At 38.3% G+C, this 23,430-nt stretch overlaps 1 long non-coding RNA gene across 5 annotated transcripts; it reads right to left on the bottom strand.

Annotated features, from left to right (window-relative positions):
* Nucleotides 1-8,153: 8,153 nt before the first annotated feature.
* Nucleotides 8,154-23,367, bottom strand: LOC122710098. 5 transcript variants are annotated; one of them, XR_006345816.1, is made up of 6 exons: nt 23,303-23,367; nt 22,816-22,944; nt 14,977-15,099; nt 14,298-14,433; nt 9,328-9,444; nt 8,154-8,992 (listed from the first exon to the last, which is right to left on the bottom strand). It is a non-coding gene; the product is annotated as an uncharacterized LOC122710098 (long non-coding RNA). The 5 variants fall into 5 exon arrangements; XR_006345819.1 differs by lacking the exon at nt 23,303-23,367 and adding an exon at nt 16,446-16,529 and having other exon boundaries at nt 22,816-23,095; XR_006345815.1 differs by lacking the exon at nt 23,303-23,367 and having other exon boundaries at nt 22,816-23,095.
* Nucleotides 23,368-23,430: the final 63 nt, after the last annotated feature.

The following is a 23,430-nucleotide window of genomic DNA, read 5'->3' as shown; positions in this document are numbered from 1 at the left end:
GCAATAAATGAGATCCAAAACACTTTGGAGGGAACCAAGAGTAGAATAACGGAAGCAGAAGATAGGATAAGTGAGGTAGAAGATAAAATGGTGGAAATAAATGAAGCAGAGAGGAAAAAAGAAAAAAGGATCAAAAGAAATGAGGACAACCTCAGGGACCTCTGGGACAATGTGAAACACCCCAACATTCGAATCATAGGAGTCCCAGAAGAAGAAGACAAAAAGAAAGGCCATGAGAAAATACCCGAGGAGATAATAGCTGAAAACTTCCCTAAAATGGGGAATGAAATAGCCACCCAAGTCCAAGAAACCCAGAGAGTCCCAAACAGGATAAACCCAAGGCGAAACACCCCAAGACACATATTAATCAAATTAACAAAGATCAAACACAAAGAACAAATACTAAAAGCAGCAAGGGAGAAACAACAAATAACTCACAAAGGGATTCCTATAAGGATAACAGCTGATCCATCAATAGAAACCCTCGAGGCCAGAAGGGCATGGCAGGACATACTGAAAGTAATGAAAGAGAATAACCTACAACCTAGATTACTGTACCCAGCAAGGATCTCATTCAGACATGAAGGAGAATTAAAAATCTTTACAGACAAGCAAAAGCTGAGAGAATTCAGCATCACCAAACCAGCTCTTCAACAAATGCTAAAGGATCTTCTCTAGACAGGAAATGCAGAAAGGTTGTATAAACGTGAACCCAAAACAACAAAGTAAATGGCAACGGGACCACACCTATCAATAATTACCTTAAATGTAAATGGATTGAATGCCCAACCAAAAGACAAAGACTGGCTGAATGGATACAAAAACAAGACCCCTATATATGCTGTCTACAAGAGACCCACCTCAAAACAGGAGACACATACAGACTAAAAGTGAAGGGCTGGAAAAAAATATTTCACGCAAACGGAGACCAAAAGAAAGCAGGAGTCGTAATACTCATATCAGATAAAATAGACTTTCAAATAAAGGATGTGAAAAGAGACAAAGAAGGACACTACATAATGATCAAATGATCAATCCAAGAAGATATGACAATTATAAATATATATGCACCCAACATAGGAGCACCGCTATATGTAAGGCAAACGCTAACGAGTATGAAAGAGGAAATTAATAGTAACACAATAATAGTGGGAGACTTTAATACCCCACTCACAACTATGGATAGATCAACTAAACAAGGAAACACGAACTTTAAATGACACAATGGACGAGCTAGACCTAATTGATATCTATAGGACATTTCACCCCAAAACAATCAACTTCACCTTTTCCTCAAGTGCACACGGAACCTTCTCCAGAATAGATCACATCCTGGGCCATAAATCTAGTCTTGGAAAATTCAAAAAAATTGAAATCATTCCAGTCATCTTTTCTGACCACAGTGCAGTAAGATTAGATCTCAATTACAGGAAAAAAATTGTTAAAAATTCAAACATATGGAGGCTAAATAACACGCTTCTGAATAACCAACAAATCATAGAAGAAATCAAAAAAGAAATCAAAATATGCATAGAAATGAATGAAAATGAAAACACAACAACCCAAAACCTATGGGACACTGTAAAAGCAGTGCTAAGGGGAAGGTTCATAGCATTACAGACTCACCTCAAGAAACAAGTCAAATAAATAACCTAACTCTACACCTAAAGCAACTAGAGAAGGAAGAAATGAAGAACCCCAGGGTTAGTAGAAGGAAAGAAATCTTAAAAATCAGGGCAGAAATAAATGCAAAAGAAACTAAAGAGACCATAGTAAAAATCAACAAAGCTAAAAGCTGGTTTTTTGAAAAAATAAACAAAATTGACAAACCATTAGCAAGACTCATTAAGAAACAAAGAGAGAAGAACCAAATTAACAAAATTAGAAATGAAAATGGAGAGATCACAACAGACAACACTGAAATACAAAGGATCATAAGAGACTACTACCAGCAGCTCTATGGCAATAAAATGGACAACTTGGAAGAAATGGACAAGTTCTTAGAAAAGTATAACTTTCCAAAACTGAACCAGGAAGAAATAGAAGATCTTAACAGACCCATCACAAGCAAGGAAATCGAAACTGTAATCAGAAATCTTCCAGCAAACAAAAGCCCAGGACCAGATGGCTTCACAGCTGAATTCTACCAAAAATTTAGAGAAGAGCTAACACCTATCTTACTCAAACTCTTCCAGAAAATTGCAGAAGAAGGTAAACTTCCAAACTCATTCTATGAGGCCACCATCACCCTAATTCCAAAACCAGACAAAGATGCCACAAAAAAAGAAAACTACAGGCCAATATCACTGATGAACATAGATGCAAAAATCCTTAACAAAATTCTAGCAAACAGAATCCAACAACATATTAAAAAGATCATACATCATGACCAAGTGGGCTTTATCCCAGGAATGGAAGGATTCTTTAATATCTGCACATCAATCAACGTAATACACCACATTAACAAATTGAAAGATAAAAACCATATGATTATCTCAATAGATGCAGAGAAAGCCTTTGACAAAATTCAACACCCATTTATGATTAAAACTCTCCAGAAAGCAGGAATAGAAGGAACATACCTCAACATAATAAAAGCTATATATGACAAACTCACAGCAAGCATTACCCTCAATGGTGAAAAATTGAAAGCATTTCCCCTGAAATCAGGAACAAGACAAGGGTGCCCACTCTCACCACTACTATTCAACATAGTGTTGGAAGTTTTGGTCACAGCAATCAGAGCAGAAAAAGAAGTAAAAGGAATCCAGATAGGAAAAGAAGAAGTGAAACTCTCACTGTTTGCAGATGACATGATCCTCTACATAGAAAACCCTAACGACTCTACCAGAAAATCACTAGAGCTAATCAACAAATATAGAAGTTGCAGGATATAAAATTAACACACAGAAATCCCTTGCATTCCTATACACTAACAATGAGAAAACAGAAAGAGAAATTAAGGAAACAATACCATTCACCATTGCAACAAAAAGAATAAAATACTTAGGAGTATATCTACCTAAAGAAACAAAAGACCTATACATAGAAAACTATAAAACACTGATGAAAGAAATCAAAGAGGACACAAACAGATGGAGAAACATACCATGCTCATGGACTGGAAGAATCAATATTGTCAAAATGGCTATTCTACCCAAAGCAATCTATAGATTCAATGGAATCTCTATTAAGCTACCAATGGTATTTTTCACAGAACTAGAACAAATAATTTCACAATTTGTATGGAAATACAGAAAACCTTGAATAGCCAAAGTAATCTTGAGAAAGAAGAATGGAACTGGAGGAATCAACCTGCCTGACTTCAGACTATACTACAGAGCCACAGTCATCAAGACAGTATGGTACTGGCACAAAGACAGAAATATAGATCAATGGAACAGAATAGAAAGCCCAGAGGTAAATCCACGAACCTATGGACACCTTATCTTTGACAAAGGAAGCAAGGATGTACAATGGAAAAAAGACAACCTCTTTAACAAGTGGTGCTGGGAAAACTGGACAACCACTTGTAAAAGAATGAAACTAGAACACTTTCTAACACCATACACAAAAATAAACTCAAAATGGATTAAAGATCTAAATGTAAGACCAGAAACTATAAAACTCCTAGAGGAGAACATAGGCAAAACACTCTCCGACATGAATCACAGCAGGATCCTCTATGACCCACCTCCCAGAATGTTGGAAATAAAAGCAAAAATAAACAAATGGGACCTAGTGAAACTTAAAAGCTTTTGCACAACAAAGGAAACTATAAGCAAGGTGAAAAGACAGCCCTCAGGTTGGGAAAAAATAATAGCAAATGAAGAAACAGACAAAGGATTAATCTCAAAAATATACAAGCAACTCCTGCAGCTCAATTCCAGAAAAATAAATGACCCAATCAAAAAAATGGGCCAAAGAACTAAACAGACATTTCTCCAAAGAAGACATACAAATGGCTAACAAACACATGAAAAGATGCTCAACATCACTCATTATCAGAGAAATGCAAATCAAAACCACAATGAGGTACCATTACACGCCAGTCAGGATGGCTGCTATCCAAAAGTCTACAAGCAATAAATGCTGGAGATGGTGTGGAGAAAAGGGGACCCTCTTACACTGTTGGTGGGAATGCAAACTAGTACAGCCGCTATGGAGAACAGTGTGGAGATTTCTTAAAAAACTGAAAATAGAACTGCCATATGACCCAGCAATCCCACTTCTGGGCATACACACCGAGGAAACCAGATCTGAAAGAGACACGTGCACCCCAATGTTCATCGCAGCACTGTTTATAATAGCCAGGACATGGAAGCAACCTAGATGCCCATCAGCAGACGAATGGATAAGGAAGCTGTGGTACATATGCACCATGGAATATTACTCAGCCATTAAAAAGAATTCATTTGAATCAGTTCTAATGAGATGGATGCAACTGGAGCCCATTATACAGAGTGAAGTAAGCCAGAAAGATTAAGAACATTATAGCATACTAACACATATATATGGAATTTAGAAAGATGGTAGTGATAACCCTATATGCAAAACAGAAAAAGAGACACAGATGTACAGAACAGACTTTTGGACTCTGTGGGAGAAGGCGAGGGTGGGATGTTTCAAGAGAACAGCATGTATATTATCTATAGTGAAACAGATCACCAGCGCAGGTGGGATGCATGAGACAAGTGCTCAGGCCTGGTGCACTGGGAAGACCCAGAGGAATTGGGTGGAGAGGAAGGTGGGAGGGGAATTGGGATGGGGAATACATGTAACTCCATGGCTGACTCATGTCAATGTATGACAAAACCACTACAATATTGTAAAGTAATTAGCCTCCAACTAATAAAAATAAATGAAAAAAAATTAGTTAATTAAAAAAAAAAATACTGTAATTTTCCAGTAACCAACACAATAGAAAACAATATACTTTTTCATGCGTTATAAGCTGAACTACAGCTATTGAGAGCTGAGCTTCTTTTCACCTTCAGTTTGGAAGTCTCCTTGTTCTGGAACAGGCTTCCCAGGTGGCACTAGTAGTAAAAAAGCCACCTGCTAATGCAGGAGACACAGGAGATGCAGGTTCAATCCCTGGATTGGGAGGATACCCTGAAGGAGGAAGTGGCAACCCACTCCAATATTCTTGCTTGGAGAATCCCATGGACAGAGGATCCCAGCGGGCTGTAGTACATGGTGTTTCAAACGGTTGGACACAACTGAGCACACATGCCTTGGTCTGGAACAGTTTGTTTCTTGCTCAATACAATATTCATACAAAATTAAATACTCTGAATTTTCTTTTGACAGAAGCAATTAATATAATGGGGGACATTATATGGTTAGTGTAAGTTATTGTTGAAGTCCTAGCTTTGTTTGGGCAAGTCTGGTATCCAGCCCAGTGACTGCCATGTGAACAGTGTTTCTCAGGACTCACCTTAGACTTCTGAAGCTTTTAAATGAAATATCAGGGAGGGCATTAGACTGAGGCAGCTCTTATGCCATGGTGCCTACCTTGGCAAATCAAAATCTAAGCCTGTAAATGCCTCAAGGTTACAAAATCAAAACACTAAGGACAACCAATTACAGTCAACTAGGTTTTAAGCTATAGCCTAACCAATAATTTCCATAAAAAAACAAAAAAATAATTTTCTTACTTTGCCTCCATCTTTTGTCTACAAAAGTTTCTGCAAGTGCCCCTTTCTGCATAGTGCTCCTAATGTTTTTGTTAGGTACTGACTAATTTCAGTGGATATTTGCTCAAATAAATTCAAACATTTTTATAATAGGCCTCAATTTCTTTTTTTTTTAGCATAAACCAGACTCTTATTCAGTTTCTCTTTTGTAAGGGGAGGGAATGCCTTTTAAAAATAGCAATAATGCCCCCTCTTAAAATAGCTAGATTTGTGCTTGCTACTCAGTCTATATATTAAATCTTTTTCATATTTACTGATATGTATAGTTAGTAAATTAAAATATTTGATTTAGAAAGTGAAGTGCATGGCAGATGAAGTAGAGATTGAAAGTGGAGACAACTAACATTAAATCCCACTTATAAAAATGAATGCCATAAATATTCTTATAAACTGCTTACCCCATTCAACAATACAATGAAGTGTTTACTTCATGTTAAGAAATACAATTTCATATCACAATTTTAATGCCTATACTGAATTCTATACTATGGATATACCATATTTATAAATAATCCTATGATAAATATTTTTGTACAATCAGATTTAAACAATTATTTGATTTTTTTCTTTAGAATACAGATCTTCCTCAGCTTACAGTGGGGTTAAATCTTCACAAATTCATCGGAAGTTGAAAAATATCATAAGTTGAAAATGTATTACAACATGTAACCTAATATCAAGGCTTAGCCTAGCCTACCTTAAACATTCTCAAAACACTTATATTAGCCTACAGCTGGGAAAAATGAACACAAAGCCTATTTTAAAACAAAGTGTTGAGTATTTCATGTAATTTATTGAATATTGTACTAAAAGTGAGAAACAGAATGTTTGTATGGGTACATAATGGTTATAAATATATTGGCTGTTTACCCTTGTGATCATGTGGCTAACTGGAACCCGCAGAATAACGCACAACATAAGAGATGTGAATTTCAGTTTTATTCAGGGAACTTACTGAGGACTATAGACTGGGAAGCAGACTCTCAGCTCTGAGGAACTGCTCTACAGAGGCAGGGGAGGAGCTTGTATATATAGGTGAATTTTTGGCTAGGAAATACATGTAGTCAAGCATACATCTTGGTAAAAGGTTACTGCTAATCACACAGAATAGATATCTCAAGTTAATTATCTCAAGTTAATGGTTTTTAGTACTCTTCTGTGTATGGGAAGATGCCAGAATCTGGGATCATCGAAATTTTTCCTGAGATATGTACTTTAACTATCTAGGGGTCCCTTTATTCAAAGCACAGAATGCCTCATTCTGTTTTTCCATCCAGCACTCTCTGCAGGGTGCAATGTTGCAGGGAAATTCCAGTGGCTTGCAATTTAACCCTTTCTATAGCTGGCTGATGAGAGACACCCATCATTCCTTTTAGTACATAGCGTCCCCACTCTGGTAATACATCTGACCGAGGTTCATGCTCACTTTGCCCATGGTGTTAGGAACGCTCAAGGTAAGGCAAGGATTTCACTGATAGGCTGTTTGTGTGCTATATTAGACCCTATGTATTAGACCCTATTGAAAACCTAACTGCTGTTAGGTTTTAGCTAAGTCAACAGATCCCACCTAGTAATATCAATATAGTGGACCAAACAGAACTACAATTTCACTCTCCTAAAATAAATTTTCTAACAGCCATTCCATTAGAACCTTGAAGAGGAAAAACCCACCAAGGTAAACCAGAAGTAATGGACATAGACAGTTGATCACAAAGCCAACAACTGGATTGGTTTTTAAGTCTGCATAGGATCATCCTCATGACAGAAAAAATAAATGATTTATACAAAAGTTCAACAAATCAAGAAAACACTCAACTCTATAGGTCAGGTTCCTCATCTTGGGATAGCCATCTACTTCTGATGTCAACTTCTCATCCTGGGGTGGGCATCATTTCTGTTTGAGCATTGTTTTACAGTGACTTTCAGACTAGCATTCCTCTTTGTAGGTCAGGCCAGTGCTAGGGGCACTTCTTAAGTTAGAAATGTGAATCCAAGAGTCAATTCCCTTCAGTTTTGTTGTGAGTAAGCTAGTTAAGAGTTCCTGATAAGGGCTTTCCCATCTATCAGGAGAGAGTCCTTTAAATGATGTTTTTTCCAGGGTATATATAATCTCCTGCTTGTAGGCTATTGGGTATCTGATCTTTGTCCAGAGATGTTTCTATCTTTGAATAGCAGAAAAACTTACCATTTTAATAATTGAGCTTTTAATAATTCAATTGAACTTTTGCTATAATATAATACAGCAATAGGAGCTATCTAGGTTGTTGTTGTTCAGTTGCTAAGTTGTGTCCAACTCTTTGAGACCCATGGACTGCAGCATGTCAGGCTTCCCTGTTCTTCATCATCTCCTGGCATTTGCTCAAACTCATGTCCATTGAGTTGGTGATGCCAGCCAACCATCTCATCCTCTGTCGTCCCCTTCTCCTGTCTTCAATCTTTTCCAGCATCAGGGTCTTTTCAAATGAGTTGGCTCTGTGCATCAGGTGGCCAAAGTATTGGAGCTTCAGCATCAGTCCTTCCAATAAATATTCAGGGTTGATCTCCTTTAAGATATCTTTATCCAAAGATATATTTCTATCATTGAATAGCATAAATAAACTTACAATGTCCTTTTAATGAATGAACTTTTTCATTCCTTTTAATGAATGAACAATGACCTTTTTCTGTAACATAACAGAGCTATAAGGAGCCATCTAGGAAGTGAGTTTAGATAGTAATTACCTAACTTGAAATAAAATTAGCAGCACTAGAACCTGATATCCACTAAAACAATTTCTTCTCTAATGTTACTCAAATTTCTACCAAATATAGCCAAATTAAGACTAATTTATTTGCAATGTTAGTCTAGTTTCAATAAATTGGACCTGATTGTCTACATTAGTTTAACAAGACTGGCGGTTGATCATTTACACTCTGGTCAATGTGCTTTAATAATGCTTCTATAAGGAATCTCAGATTGACTGTTGAAAGCCTACTGAGGCCAGGAATATCATTCCAAAGACTTGCCATGAGATCTAACTGTAACAATTATAGAGTTGGGTGAATTTCTCTCTTCTGAATTTCCCCAAAATATCTTGAGGTTCTTATACCTGCCAGGAAGTGACCTTTCTTAGTCACCTGGTGAGGTTGCTGAGAACTCTGAGCAAGATTAGTCTGTTTTTCTAAGGAAATGGCTCCATAAAGTCCATTTTAGTTCTCCGAAGTTGTCTGGTAATATCTGATTTTATGTAATTCTCAAACCTGACATTTCAGTCAAAGCCTTGGTGATAATAACCAGTGCTTCCATTTGTGTCCTGTTATAAGGAAAACAGATTTTTCTTGAACTTATGCAAATAACTATACTGCCATAAAAATAAGAATACTAAGAATTTCAAATTCTGGAGGGATAAGGTAGAGAGAAAAAGATAAGTGTTTCAATTCTGCTTACAAAGGTATAATTTACCAAACTGCTTAAGGGGGAAATTTTCTTTATATATGGAAAAGGAAGATTAAAAGACAGTAACATTTCAGACAGAAAGTCATAAAAATGATTGTTCAGCCCTGTGTAACTAATTCTTGTTGATCATAATTTCTGTTAACAGTTTATGAAGTCATAAAGTTTTTCCTTCAGAGTTTTGGAATATCTTACCTGGTTCAGTGGTATTATCTGAAAGTTATCAGAAATCTGCACTTGTCAAAAGGTCTTCCATTAACCTTCTTGAAGAGCTTCACTTTTGTAAAGGCATCAGAGTAAAAGAACAACTGTCTATAAATGACAAAAGACTAAGTGGCATGGTTAAAGATATGACTACAATGCAATTGAAGGGGAAATTTTTATTTTTCTGTGACATACAAAATTTTAAGATAATAACCAGAATTATGACTGACAACATACCAGGACCTATCTGAATTTTAGGAATTTCATTTAGCTTCTAGAATGTTTATATTATTTGTCCATACAGTATAACCTAGGAAAGCTTATCATTACTTATTTGACAATGTGTTCCACATTATTTAACATATCAAATAAGCCTCATTAACTTAATATCTCTCTTTGAGATGTTTCAGGGGCCCTCTGAAACACCCCAAAGTTAGCTAGAGATCAAAAGGATTTCACTTAGCATTTGATTTGGGGAGGTTTGTCAAAGACAACAAAAGGTTTTAAAACACTTGGTCAAACAGGATCACAGCCACTGTGAAATGATAGTTAATCATTTAACCAAAATGATAATAAAAGATTTCAAAAGTAAACTACAGAAAATTATAACAGGGCACTTAAAAGGTAGAGAAACTTTACAATCTATTTTCAAAACCAGATTACTTTTCCAAGAAAACTTTGTTCACTTAACAGAGAGAAAACCAAATTCTAGATTTGTACCAGCTTACTTTCAATATTAAAACATTCACTCGATTAAATTTATTACAATGTTCTCCAGGTCTAATCACATACAAAACTCTTCTTAGAGATTCTTTTCAACAAATCTATAACTTCCTGTTTCTACCTTCAGATTTTTGCCCCAAGATTTCCCATTTTCTCTATTTTTTTTAAACCTCTCTTAGGACAAAACTACTTTCTTTTCCCTTAACAAAATACATTACAATCCTTTTACTTTTTTATCCCCTTGCATATGACGATGCTTTCCTTATCAATATTAGTGGTTCCAGTTATATGTATTAATCAGAATTCTCAACCTTACAACCTCTAACCTTTAGAGAAAACCAAGAAGCAAGCAATTGTGAACTGTCATGCTAGCATCTACAGATTTGCAAACTTATGAACATATTCTACAACCTCCAGAAACACAGATTTTCTCATAGCATTATTTCTCTCCTATATGTGGTATACATGTTCAATAAACCCAAACATCTTTGTTTTTTTTAATCTTAAAAGAGGATGAAAGCAGATAAATTTAGACATGTTCAACAATTAATGTTTCATTACTTTATCTTATTTGGAAATGATCCAGATATTCAATAAACTTCCATCATTTAGCTTACTTTAGAAAAACTCTAGTTTTAAATTACTAAAAAGATTTGGAGAAACTATTTATATAGACATAATGTAAAATAAATTTTTTTAAAAGACCTCAGAAAGATTTTTAAAACTTGAAGAAACACTGGTTTATAACATTGTAGAAGTTTTATGTGTATGATATTATGTTTTATCTTTTGTATATACTACAGTGGTACGTACCACAAAAAGTTTTCATTTATCATCATACAGTTGTTTGGTCCCTTTTACCCATTTCACCCTTTCCCAATACCCCTCCCCCTCTGGTGATCAGTACTTTGGTCTCATTAGCTATGTGTTTGCTTTGGTTTCATTTTACTTTTATATTCCACATATGAGTGAAATCATACAGTATGTGTCTTTCTCTGACTTATTTCACTTAGCATAATCTCCTCAAAGTCCATCCATGTTGTAGTAAATAGCAGGATCTCATCTTTTTTTTTAAGGCTGAGAAGCATTCCATTGTATATATACATACCACATCTTTTTTTCCCTCATGAATGCTGAGTTTTTGAGATAGAATTAATGTCATAAAATCTAGTCTTTTAAAGTGTACATTTCAGTGCGTGTGTGCATAGTCATATTTGACTCTCTGCAACAAAACGGCCTGTAGCCCACCAGGTTCCTTTGTCCATGGGATTTTCCAGGCAAGAATACTGGAGTGGGTTGCCATTTCCTTCTTCAGGGGATCTTACCACCCTAGGGACTGAGCCCACATCTCTTGCGTCTCCTGTATTGGCAGACGGATTCTTTACCACCAGTGCCACCTGGGAAGCCCCAGTGCATTTCAGCGGTTTGGAGTATTTTAACAAAGTTGTTACCATCGCCACCGCTAGTTCTATCAACCAAAGGAGAAGCTGTGTGTCCGCTAGCAGTCACTGCCCGTTTCTGGTCCCTGGCAGCTGCTGGTGAACTCTCTATGGATGTGCCTAGTCTGGATATTTCATAGAAACGGAGTCATTACTCTACATCAGGCTTCCTCTGAAACTGTGGGTAAAATACATTTCACCGGCCTTCTCTCATCAAGGTTTTAAGACTTCCACGTCCTCTAAGCAGCATGTAACCTAAACAAGAAGCTCAAGGGACTTGACTGGTGGTCTGGTGTTTAAGCCTTCATGCTCCCAATGCTGGGGGCCTGGGTTCTATCCCTAGTTAGGAAACTAGATCTCACATACTGCAACTAAAAGATCCTGCATACCTCAACAAAGATCAGAGATAGAAATAAATAAATAATATTAAAAAAAAAAAAAGATATTTGCCTGAGTTGCTTTCCAGGAACTTGGAGTCAGCGGCATCTAGGTTAAGCTGAGCCAAGAGTCAGGTGTGTCTAGTTTGTGCTACGCTGGTTAGGACTAGATAGGACTATCACCCTTGAACTGGGCACACATGGGCATCTGCACTTGTGACCTTTTGAACTTGCAGAGGCCTGTAGCTTAGTTACACCTGAGTAGATCGATGTTTATCACATCTTTTCCAATTACCTTTCCCACTCTCCAAGCCTCAGACAGCCCTGATTCTTTTTTCTTTATCCCATAAACACCTGAGCTCCCTGCCTTCTTGGAGCAGATTTTGAGATGTTCTCCCATCTCCTTGCTTTGCTGCAAACTTGACGTCTCACTGATACACCACATCTTCTTTATTCATTCATTTAATGGACATGTAAGTTGTTTCCATATCTAGGCTATCGTATATAATACTGTGATGAACATGGGATGTGTATATTTTTTTGAATTAGTGTTTTTTATTCTCTAGATAAATACTCAGAAGTGGAACAGTTGGATCATATCATAGTTCTATTCTCTTTTTAAATTGAAGTAGAGCTGATTCAGTCTCATGTTAGTTTTAGGTATATGGCAGAGTGATTCAATTTATCTGTATATATGTATATCATTATTTTCCATTATAGGTTACATATTATATAAACATATAATTATTTTCCATTTATGTTATTACAAGATATTTAATATAATTCTCTATGCTATGCAAATTCTTGCTGCTTATCTATTTTGTGTGTAGTATCCATTAATCCTGTACTCCTATTAATAATATTCCACCCCTCCTTCCTCTTTGGTAATGGAATTTGCTGCCTATGAGACTGTTTCTATTTTATATATATTCATTTGTATTATTTTTTAGATTCTACATATAAGTGATATCATATATTTGCCTTTGTCTTACTTCACTAAATTTAATATTCTCTAGGCCCATCCACGTTGCTGTAAATGGGAATATTTCATTTTTTTATGGTTAAGTAAAATTCCATTGTACATATATACCACATCTTCTTAAGCCAATCATCTGTTGATGGGCATAATTTCTTAAAGCATGCACTCATACAAGAATACTGGAGTGGGTTGCCATTTCCTTCTCCAGGGGATCTTCCTGACTCAGGGATCCAACCTGTGTCTACTGCTTGGCAGGCAAAATCTATACCGCTGAGGCACAAGGAAAGCCCCCCAAAAACTCTTACCTGACTTGCATTTAATTTACTTATGAAAATATCATTATACCAAGTTACTTTTGTTGCTGAAAACTTTTGTAACAGAGAAGACATAAATCTGACTTTTAGTAAACCTAGGTACAATAGGAGTTTTACATTTAAGGCTGTCAACTCTAAAGAGAGACTTATTTCATTTTAAAAAAATTCTTTACTTCTTCTTTTTTTTTTAATCTTTTGCTGCACTGTGCAGCATGCAGGATCTTAGTTCTCCAACCAGGCATCGAACCCACACCCCTTGCACTGGGAGCTCAAGAGTCTTAACCACTGTACTGCCAAGGAAGTCCCAGGCCTATTTCATTAAATCAACAAACTCATTTTTATTCACTAAAGATTAATCCTAGAGCACATGTTCTTAAAAAAATTTGCCTTAGTTTCTATCGCATTCAGAAATATTTAATTTAAAAGCACTAATTTTTAAGCCAATTAAAAAAAGCTCTTTATGAATTAGATTTTGTGGGAGGGAGGGAGCCTTTCCAGTTGGTTTGGTAGGATAAAACTACTATTGAAAACCGTGTGGTTGGACAGCTTTAAGCTTCTCTAGGTATGAGCCTAGGGTCATTTCAGCTCTTGTACGTCTCAGTTTTTCCCTCTGGCAGTCTAAAACTGCTGTGGGCACTTCGAGCTCTTGATGGCCAATCCTTATGTGCATGTGTGTGGGTCCCTGGATAAGTGAGTTTTTAATTAGTGAGTGGGCTTCCCTATGCACTGCTGCATAGTATGAGGACTATACCATTCCTACAAGTTTCTCAGTTCCCTCAGAAAGCTGCAACCAATTTGGAGGAGCTTTTTATGACTTCTTTTCAGAACTTGAAGCTCTTATACGGTATCTTCACTTTCAGTTCTACAAACTCTGTTAAAGTAGCCAATTTAAGGGAAAATGCTATGCCATCCCCTTAGCTGATCACCCAGTCCAAACCTTCCCAGGGTCTTTCAATTGGTCAATTTACTCTGTGTCTTTCAATGGAGAATTCAAGTCTTCCCAGTATCTTTCAACTAAGAAGTCAAGGTACCTCTTTCCTGAACTGCCTAAAGTTCAAGGAAACGCCACTCCTTACAGCAAAGAATTTATTAACTGAGATGAGATGTCTGAGACCCAGGAGAGACATACCCGGTTGTCTGGACTCCTGGTGGAGGTGGATGGGCACAAAAGGCCCTTGCTGGTACCAAGGCTTTGGATCCTCATAGAACTCAGCAGAAAGAGAGAAATCAGCTCTGAGTCCCTTCATAGTCACCAAAACTGTCCACTGAAAGGAAAATATACAACATAAAAGTTGTGAATTTCCATTTTACTCAGGGAACTTACTGAGGACCATAGCCTGGGAAGCAGCCTCAGACAGCGCTGAGGAACTGCTCCAAGGAGATAGGGGAGGAGCCAGTAAATATATGAATTTTGGGGCTAGGAAATACATGACGTCAAGCACATATCTTCATAACAGATTACTGTTAATCACAAAGAACAGATATCTGAAGTTAATGAATTTAGTGCTTTTTTATGTATGGGAAGATGCAAGAACCTGAGATCTTTGAGATTTTTTCTGAGATATGCATCTTAACTATCTAGGGACCCATTCCAAAATAGAAGAATGCTCCATCCTGTCTTTGCATCTTGATTCCTTTCAGGGTGCACTGTTGTTGGGCAATGACAGTGGACTGTGACTTAACCGTTGGTATAACTGGATCATGAGTGACAACCTTGGTCCTTTTTTTTGTTGTTGTTCACAGAGGTTTTAGTTCAGTAAGTAAGGCATAACGACTTAATCCATTACTGAAAGCTAAGTGTTACCTACCAGAACTATGCTTGGGAGGAAGAACAGGGAAGGGATGTCATCTGAACTCTCTTCACCTTCTCCAAGTAATATCATGTGCCTCTTGCTGTGTGAACATCTTCAACAGGAAATAATACCATTATCCTGCAGTAAAAATCAAGCAAACTGCAAATGTGAATGAGTTGCTTGTAAGAGGTAACACATCAGCTTAAGTTCACAATAGCCAGTATGTGCATGTGTAAGGTCAGAGTGTTTCCTGAGGTTCTGAGGAGGAGGAGAGAGAAGAGAGTTGGCTGAGTGCACAAATATTACGGAGGTAACAGGAGCAGGAATCCAGCTTTAGAGACTCTATAAGAGCTGGGACGCTGGAGGCAGTCTCAGCTGACTTCACAAGTGTGTAGTAACTGTAACTGAGTGGTCAGTATTGTCAGCCTTATTCTTCCTGAGGTGGAGAAGGAATATCAATAAGGCAAGATTCCAAACATTCACAAGTTCCTGGCCATACACTACTACAATGACAACTTCTTTTAACTAAGTTTGGCCACAATCTTTAAGCTCTAGAAATTCGTAACTGAACATATCCAAATGAATGTAACTAATGTAATTAATATATGTAGCTTGTTAGTCAATGAATATTTAAATTGATATCCTATGCCAGTTATATTGATATCAATTCTCCTTTATTGATCTCAGAATTTAAAAGACAGAGAATAAAAAAGACTAGAAATAAGTAATAATCATGAACAATACAAGACAGTACATATACAATTAAATAAAAATAAAATTTTTCAAACTGAAGTAATGTACAGACACTTGTCTAAAGGAAAATAAACTTCTCATGGACCACCTAGTCCTTATACAAATCACTTTTATTGTAATGTTTGATAAAAATATATCAACATAGCCTTGGTATAAATGCCTTATGCTTATACAGCTATAAAACCAAAACATATTTACAAACTCAATATAAACTCAAATAAGCTTCACCTGAACAATATCTGATGTGACATTTGATGCTGTTTTGCTGAAATGAAGACCCTACCTGCAATGTAAATATTGCATGATATAGATTCTTTGGACTTCAATGATCTCTTAACTCTTGACTGCTCAATGGAGAAGATGCCTGACTTCCGTCCAAATGGATTCTTCTGAGACTCATATAAATTCCAAAGGTGGAGGTGCGGGGGGTGCTTGGAAACCTAACTGTCCCAAATATATGCTCTGAGGGGTTGAACTGAATAAACAAGCACAATACCCTGGGCTGGGATAATGATTATTGCATTATAAAAAAAAAAAATGTGGGGGGGGAGAACATTTAAGCTCTACTCTTTTAGTACATTTCAGTTATAAATATGGCTCAATTTTTTTTTCATGAAAATGAGAGTATACTAGTCATACTCCCATGGTGCTTCATGTTAGCACTATAAATTTAGATACATTTTCCACTGTGAAGCTGTACCATTATTTAGCCAGCCATTCTTGATAAGTACCATCAAATAATACAACCAATCCTGCTTTTTTTCATTCCAGGTTCACAAAGTAGCTTTCTGATTATCTATGGATGCACACACCAGCTACAAGAAGAGAAATTAATAACCAGAGAATGAAAATTATCATCTTATAGAAATAATCAACAAAAGATCATTCTGGCTAGACTATTACACAGAAGTCTGGAAATAGTGCTTTCTTTAGTCCTGATCACCTGTAGGGATCCTAAAACTCTAATCAGCTTTGTGTTTGCCCCAGAATAGGAAGTAAGGTGACTTCACCTGCACACCACCTGGGGAGAGAGCTTTATGTTAAGCAACTAGTGTTCCTTAGCGGCTGTCTCCTTGCATTCCATTTCAAGTTTTAACACTACCTTCATTGTCAGAGTTGGTGGGTTTCAGCAGCAAGAGCCTGGGACAAGAAATGGAAAGTCTTAATTTAAGGAACAGAGATTTGAATTGGGCCTTAATAGACAGATAAATTTAGACAGGTGACCCAGATGGTGATTAATAAGTGAGGGCCATATAACACAAGCAAGTTCAGCTGTCACCTTCTGAAAGACAGTATATAACATTGATGGCATGGACTGAAAATACACATAGTGGGATAATACCTGTGGTGGGAAAAAAATACATGAGAGAGGGAATCTTCAGTGCCATCACTCTCTTCAAAACATAATGAAATAAGAAAAGGGACAAAAGGGGTACACACACTGAAAAGGAAAAAAGACAACTAGTGTTATTTTTTGGCTGTGTGGCGTGTGGGATCTCAGTTCCCTGACCAGGGATTGAACCCAGGCCACAGTAATGAAAGCCCGGAATCCTAACCACTAGGCCACCAAGGTACTCCCCAAGACAGCTCTTATTTGCAGATTATATGATTTTTCTCCACCCAAAAAAAGGAATCCAAGAGAACAAGAGAGTTTTATAAAACTAAATCAAAAGTAATATAGATTTATATACACATAGCTTGTCCTACGTAGCACTTATAAACAGTTGGAAAATATAATTTAAAAAGTCTTATTCTTAATACCAACAAAACCTATGGACTATCTAGATATAAACTTAGTAAGTAACAAGAAAGAAAAGTAACAAGAAGAAAAACATGAAATTTTACTGAAACATAAAATTAGGCTTGAGAAAAGCGAAGAGATATGTACCTGGTTGAGAAGACTAAATATTAGAAAGTAGTCATTTCTTTCTTAATTAGTCTATAAATATAATGTACTATATCGAACCCTCAATTGGATTTTGTCTGTTAAATTTACAGATGGCTCTGATTCCCTGCTCCTGCTATAGATCCCATTTCCAAATACTATCACACTGGGGGACACATGTGAGTTTGCGAGGGGGAGCAGAATTCAGTCCCTAACACTGGGTTATTAAAGTGTTGGGAAATGGGCTCTTCCATTTTTCTCTCTGTAGGAATAAAAAGAGCCATAATTTCAGCGTAAAATAATTTCCTCACAAACCATCATCAAAGGGGTTAAGGGAGTGTCTACCTGCTAGGAGCAGGACCACTTTTCAGCAAGACTCCTCCCTTTCTTTTGCAGAAGTCAAGTGGGAGCCCCAGACCTGTGTCTCTTGCTAAGCTGCTTCAGTCGTGTCTGACTCGTTGCGACCCTATGGACTATAGCCCACAAGGTTCCTCTGTCCATGGGATTCTCCAGGCAAGACTTCTGGAGTGGTTGTTATGTCCTTAGTGAGACTCTAAAGTGACATTTTTTCAACTCTCACAGCTCTGGGTCCTCCAGCACTGATTACCCTTACCCTTGGCTCAACCAGTGGATACTATGGTATGCTGCCAACGTTTCCCCCTTCCCCTATTAGAACTGAAGAACTCATTTTCCCCAGCTGCTGGCAGTGCTGGACCTCGACAGCAGTGAGTTGAGTTCCCCTCCAGAGACTGCACTTAGCTGAAGGAAGCCAAACCTGGTTCAAGCTCCTGCCCTCTTCCCCAGTATCCATCTCCAATGACTGACTGATGCAGGGGTAGAAAAGCCTGGCCTCCTTGACTCAATTCAGGGCAACTCTGAAAGGCTTTCCCAGTTCTAGAGCTACCCATCATATTAGTGGAGGACTCTGGAGTGACAGCAACATAGTCCAACTTCTTCATCTCCCTCATCCTGCTTCCTTCACTTCCCTTAGGTACTAAACCTCTTGCACACAAGTCTCCATCTCAGATTCTTTTTCCTGAGGACTTCAATAAGGAGTACTCTCATTCCCGGTTGGCTTTGCCTGTGTCCTTTATCCTTCCTTCACCTCTCTGCATTCTTTGAAACTCTAAGTATCTTCTGGAAGTTCAGATCAATCAGCAAAAAAATCTTTATACAAAGGCAGAGACAGTCCCTTGGAGGTTAGAAGAATTGTATCTAGTTTACTTTTATGGGGAGGGGTCTCTAATAGGCACCCAACCTTAATAGTTCCCGGGCTTTGTATCCTATACCCCTTACCCTTCAAGGCCATGAAAATCTGCATTCACATTCACCAGTTTGACTAACACCGTGCCACTGGAAATGAAAATTCCAAATCTTACCTTTGTAATTACGTTCCACACCCTCACCCCGATGCCTAATGCAAGCATTTCAGTCATGCTGAAAGTCAGCATGGATTGCTGAAGGTACCTAGTAGTAGTGATAGGAAATAGTGGACCTACCTAGTGAGAAGTGAAGCACTACTTAGGGTGCTTCCAACTTTCCAAATTCTCAGCCTCTAATGAGGGAGTCAGAGCAAGGACCAATGTATAATGAAATCAAAATGATAAAACTATTCATAATCTAACCACAGAATGCCACACGGTATAAAAAGACAATTTTTCTGACTGTAACATAGAACATAACTTTTTAGAAGAAGTGGAGCTTTTCTGACAACCTGTGATCACATATCAGCTCTTATGCTTCCATAGACCCTGCTGGGTGGGACTCCCTATCCTCACTCTCTGAGGATGAGAGGCCTGACTCTGCCTCCCTGGACTGAGCCACGATCATGGTCCCCAGAATTCACAAAGAGGGCTAGGCCTGATGTGGCACAGTGGGCCAGGTGATCTGGAGAGGAGGAGGCAGGGTGTGGAGAAGGAGATGGCTGCGGCCATGGTGAATGACAATTAAGGTAAGGGAGGGAGAGGACAAGAGAGGGCTGGCTTCTGAAGAACTCTCTCAGGCAGAACTGGATATTATCACTTGGAGCAGCGGTCCTCAAACATGCTCAGAGGTGGGGCATAATCTAAAAAGTAAGAACTTGCATTTTTAGAGAGCTTTTCCCCAAAGATTCTAAGATTTCACCAAGTATAAAGCAGACGCCATGGAATCTGTGTTTCTGTTTAACAAGTGATGTCATGCTGGATAGAATACAACTGGTCTAAAAATAGGATAAATAAGGGACTTCTAGAATCATGTTTAGCACACAAATAACCCAATCCAGAGTACACGGAATACTGGAATGCATGGAGATACCACAAAAATCTTACAGCAGAACATCTGCAGCAAGCACAGACAAGGTGGTAAACAAAAATCCAAAATATCTTAATTTTATCCTTTATGAAAGCATTAAGCCTCTGCTATTTAGTTGTTCAGATTTTTAAGAGTTAAGACATGACCAAAGAGTTAATATTGTACTCTTCAAGCAAAGCTTTTGAAGAACCGGAGGTGAAAAGCACGTTGCCTGCTGCCACCTGGTGGGAGGACCATATATTTAACCAAGACTGGCAACAAGCCTGAAGACGGGTCCTTGGAGAAATAGCCATTAAGCAACTTGGAAAAAATCACTTGAAATCTTCATGACTCTGCTCCTTTTTAAAAAGGATTATTACATAAATTATCATGCTAATACAAGCAATCAAATACAAGAACTTTCAAAGGTATAAAATAGTAAATGTCCTTGTGCACGCTAAGTTGGCTTCAGTCGTGGCTGATTCTTTGCGACCCCATGGACTGTAGCCTGCCAGGCTCCTCTGTCCATGGGATTCTCCAGGCAAGAATAATGGAGTGGGTAGCCATGCTCTTCTCCAAGGGACCTTCCCGACCCAGGGATTGAATCCTAGTCTCCTGCATTGCAGGCAGATTCTTTACCACGTGAGCCACCAAGGAAGCTTCCCCCCCCAAAAAAATATTCTTATAGCTCAGCAAACGTTCTGCCATTTAGTAGTGAGGACCAAACTTATTTTTCCAGGGTTATTCTTTTTTTCTCTTGATTACGATTGTGGGCTGGTAGCTTGTGAACATGTGGCAGCTAATCAGAAACTGGAAACGTGGTCAATGAAAGAGGTCTTGGCCATCCTCCCTTTCATCTATTCCATTTTCTCTAGGGTGAAGCTACCTCTTTGAATCAGGACAGGCTATTGGGAAGGTGTCAGATGACTGGAACTCTTGGGAAAGATAGATCTCACCAGTAGCTGGAAAATCTGGTTATCTACATGGTGAGAATTAAAAGGTTCTATAAGGTCTGCTGTCTTCTCAATACCCTCTCCAGCACTCTGAAGTGTGGGTGGAATAGGGGTGTCCTGAGTTGACCTGGCACCATTTCCCTGTTAAAAGAATGAGAGGCCCAAAATGGAGTCACCTGCGCTAAAAGGAAGACTTAATACCTCACCTTATGGCAGTCACAATCCTTTCCAAGAAGGTAATCCTAACTGGTCAGTGTGAAATTTTCTGGTCAGCACCAATGAGGTAAACCTTTCCATCCCTGAAAGGAAGATGAAGTAATCGGCACATAGATCCCCTCATCCACTATGGATAGGTTACCTAAGTTTGAAATAATCTTTGTTTTTGACTTCATGATCTTACCTTTAAAAACCTCTCCCTTTCTATAGCCTTTTGGAGCTCCCCTCTACTTGCTAAACAGGATGCTGCCCAATTCATGAATTATTCAATAAAGCTAATTAGGTCTTTTAACATTTACTCAGTTGGAGAAACATCCCTGAGATTCTTTTAGTTTTCCCATCTCTGCATTGACTTCATTATCAAGCCGGGTAACAAGAAGGCTCCAACAGTTTCAGGCCTCACAAGAAATTCAGAAGATAAGTAAACTGCTTCAGTCCTATTATTCCAAGCAATTCAGCCCAATAAACTATCCACTGTTAAGAGCAGAACTTGGGTTTGGGAATGGGACTTACTATTTGAATTAAGACAATCCTTGAAGAGGGAAGTGAAGTCAGCTTCCTTCAAGACATGGGGAATGAAGGGGTCTAAGTGAATGTAAATAATCATATGAATAAAATCCTGGTTGTGTTCTATTAAGGTGAGAGAGGGGAAGTGGATGCTGAGTAGGCAACCAACAACATTCTCTTAGACCAGGGATTGATTTAGCACAATACAACACACATTGATAACACTCAAATGAAATTCAACTACTGTCAGGGAATCAGTAACCAATAGTGAGGATCATATCCAACAGAAATAAAATAACCACTCAGCTTTAAGCAATGTGGTCATGCAAAAATATAAACCAAGTGTTACCAGACCTTCAACATTTTCAAGAGAAGTTGGTAATCTATCTATATATTTTTTGGCCGTGCCATGTGACATATGAGATCTTAGTCCCCTGATTAGGGATTGAACCCCATATAGCCTGCATTGGAAGCATGGAGTCTTAACCACTGGACTGCCAGGGAAGTCCTAAAATATCTTAAAAGACAGTCAATAGTGTCCGAAATAAACAAAGCATACTTGTCCGCCAAGTACAGCCTGTGAACTTCAAGTTTACAAACTTTGGGCTAGAATCATTGCATGCCATTCAGTGGTTCTGTGCATGCAAGCTTTGCCAAGAGCAGAGCAGTCAAAGGAGGGAGGTCAGAGAGAGTCATTTCATACAATGCTTTCCCTGACAGGTCCCCAAACATGGCTCTCAGGCTTCTGCTTCACCCAATGAGTTTATTTGGAGCCAGTTGCCTCTTTACCTCTAGTATCAGGAAACATGAACGCTTGTTTCCCACTGTTTACATTCTGACTTTACTGGGTAGTTTTTCATAACTCTGTGAGGCATACAGCTTTTCATCAATAAATTAGTTTGATTACCTTCCTATCATTAAAACACATTCAGTTTAATTGAGTGGAAAATAGCAGTTTGTTATTAACTAAAATCAATGCTTAATTAGCTTAAAATAGACGAGTGTTAAGATCAGAAACAACCTATTGATTTATGTTTATCTATTCCCAGGTCAATTTCTTGTTGAAAATATACACAAAGTTAGTAACTGTCAATCCCGTTTGCACATTAGAATCTAGTGGGGGTTGGAGGAGGGCTGGAGAAATGCTTTTTCACAAAATGTGGATGCTCAGGCCCTACACAAGAGGGACCAAAACTCCCCAAGTGATTTTAATGTGTAGACAGAGCTGTCAAACATTTCCCTGTAATAGTTACAACCTTCTAAACTTACCGAATCTCTTGGGTTTTCTCCAGAATCTTACATTTCAACAAGAAGGGGCTCACAGTAATATTTTTCCGAGGTGTCCGAAAGTTAGTCCTTTCCCCTGGGGATTGACGGGGCCATCAGCCAATCGCCAGTCTGAGGAGAACCAATAATAGGTAACAGAACGATAGGCACTGTAAATAAAAGGTACTCAGTAAATAAAATAAAATAAAATAAAAGGTTTAAGGGCTTCCTTGGGACTCAGCTGGTAAAGAATCCGCCTGCAATGAGGGAGATTTGGGTTCGATCCCTGGGTTGGGACGATCCCCTGGAGAAGGGAACGGCTACCCACTCCAGTATTTTGGCCTGGAGAATTCCATAGATTGTATACTTCATGGGGTCGCAAAGGGTCGGACACGACTGAGCGATTTTCACTTTTCACAGTAAAAAAAAAACCAGGTCGCAGGAGCAATGGTTAACAAACGGGAAAAAAATCTGGGACATTTCCTCTCACGTCAGGGAGGCCTGGACTTCGCGGCCTCCGGGTGCCCAAGAGCTGCTAAACGGGGCTTACTTCCGGAAGTGGGGCGCCCTCAATGCGCATCACTTCCGCCCGGTTTGAGTCTTGGCCTTCACGCTGCC

The sequence above is a fragment of the Cervus elaphus genome, chromosome 16 (genome assembly GCF_910594005.1).
Source record: "Cervus elaphus chromosome 16, mCerEla1.1, whole genome shotgun sequence".
Taxonomy (NCBI): Eukaryota; Metazoa; Chordata; class Mammalia; order Artiodactyla; family Cervidae; genus Cervus; species Cervus elaphus.
Note: the sequence above shows the minus strand (reverse complement) of the source record. Positions and strands in the feature narration are given on the sequence as shown.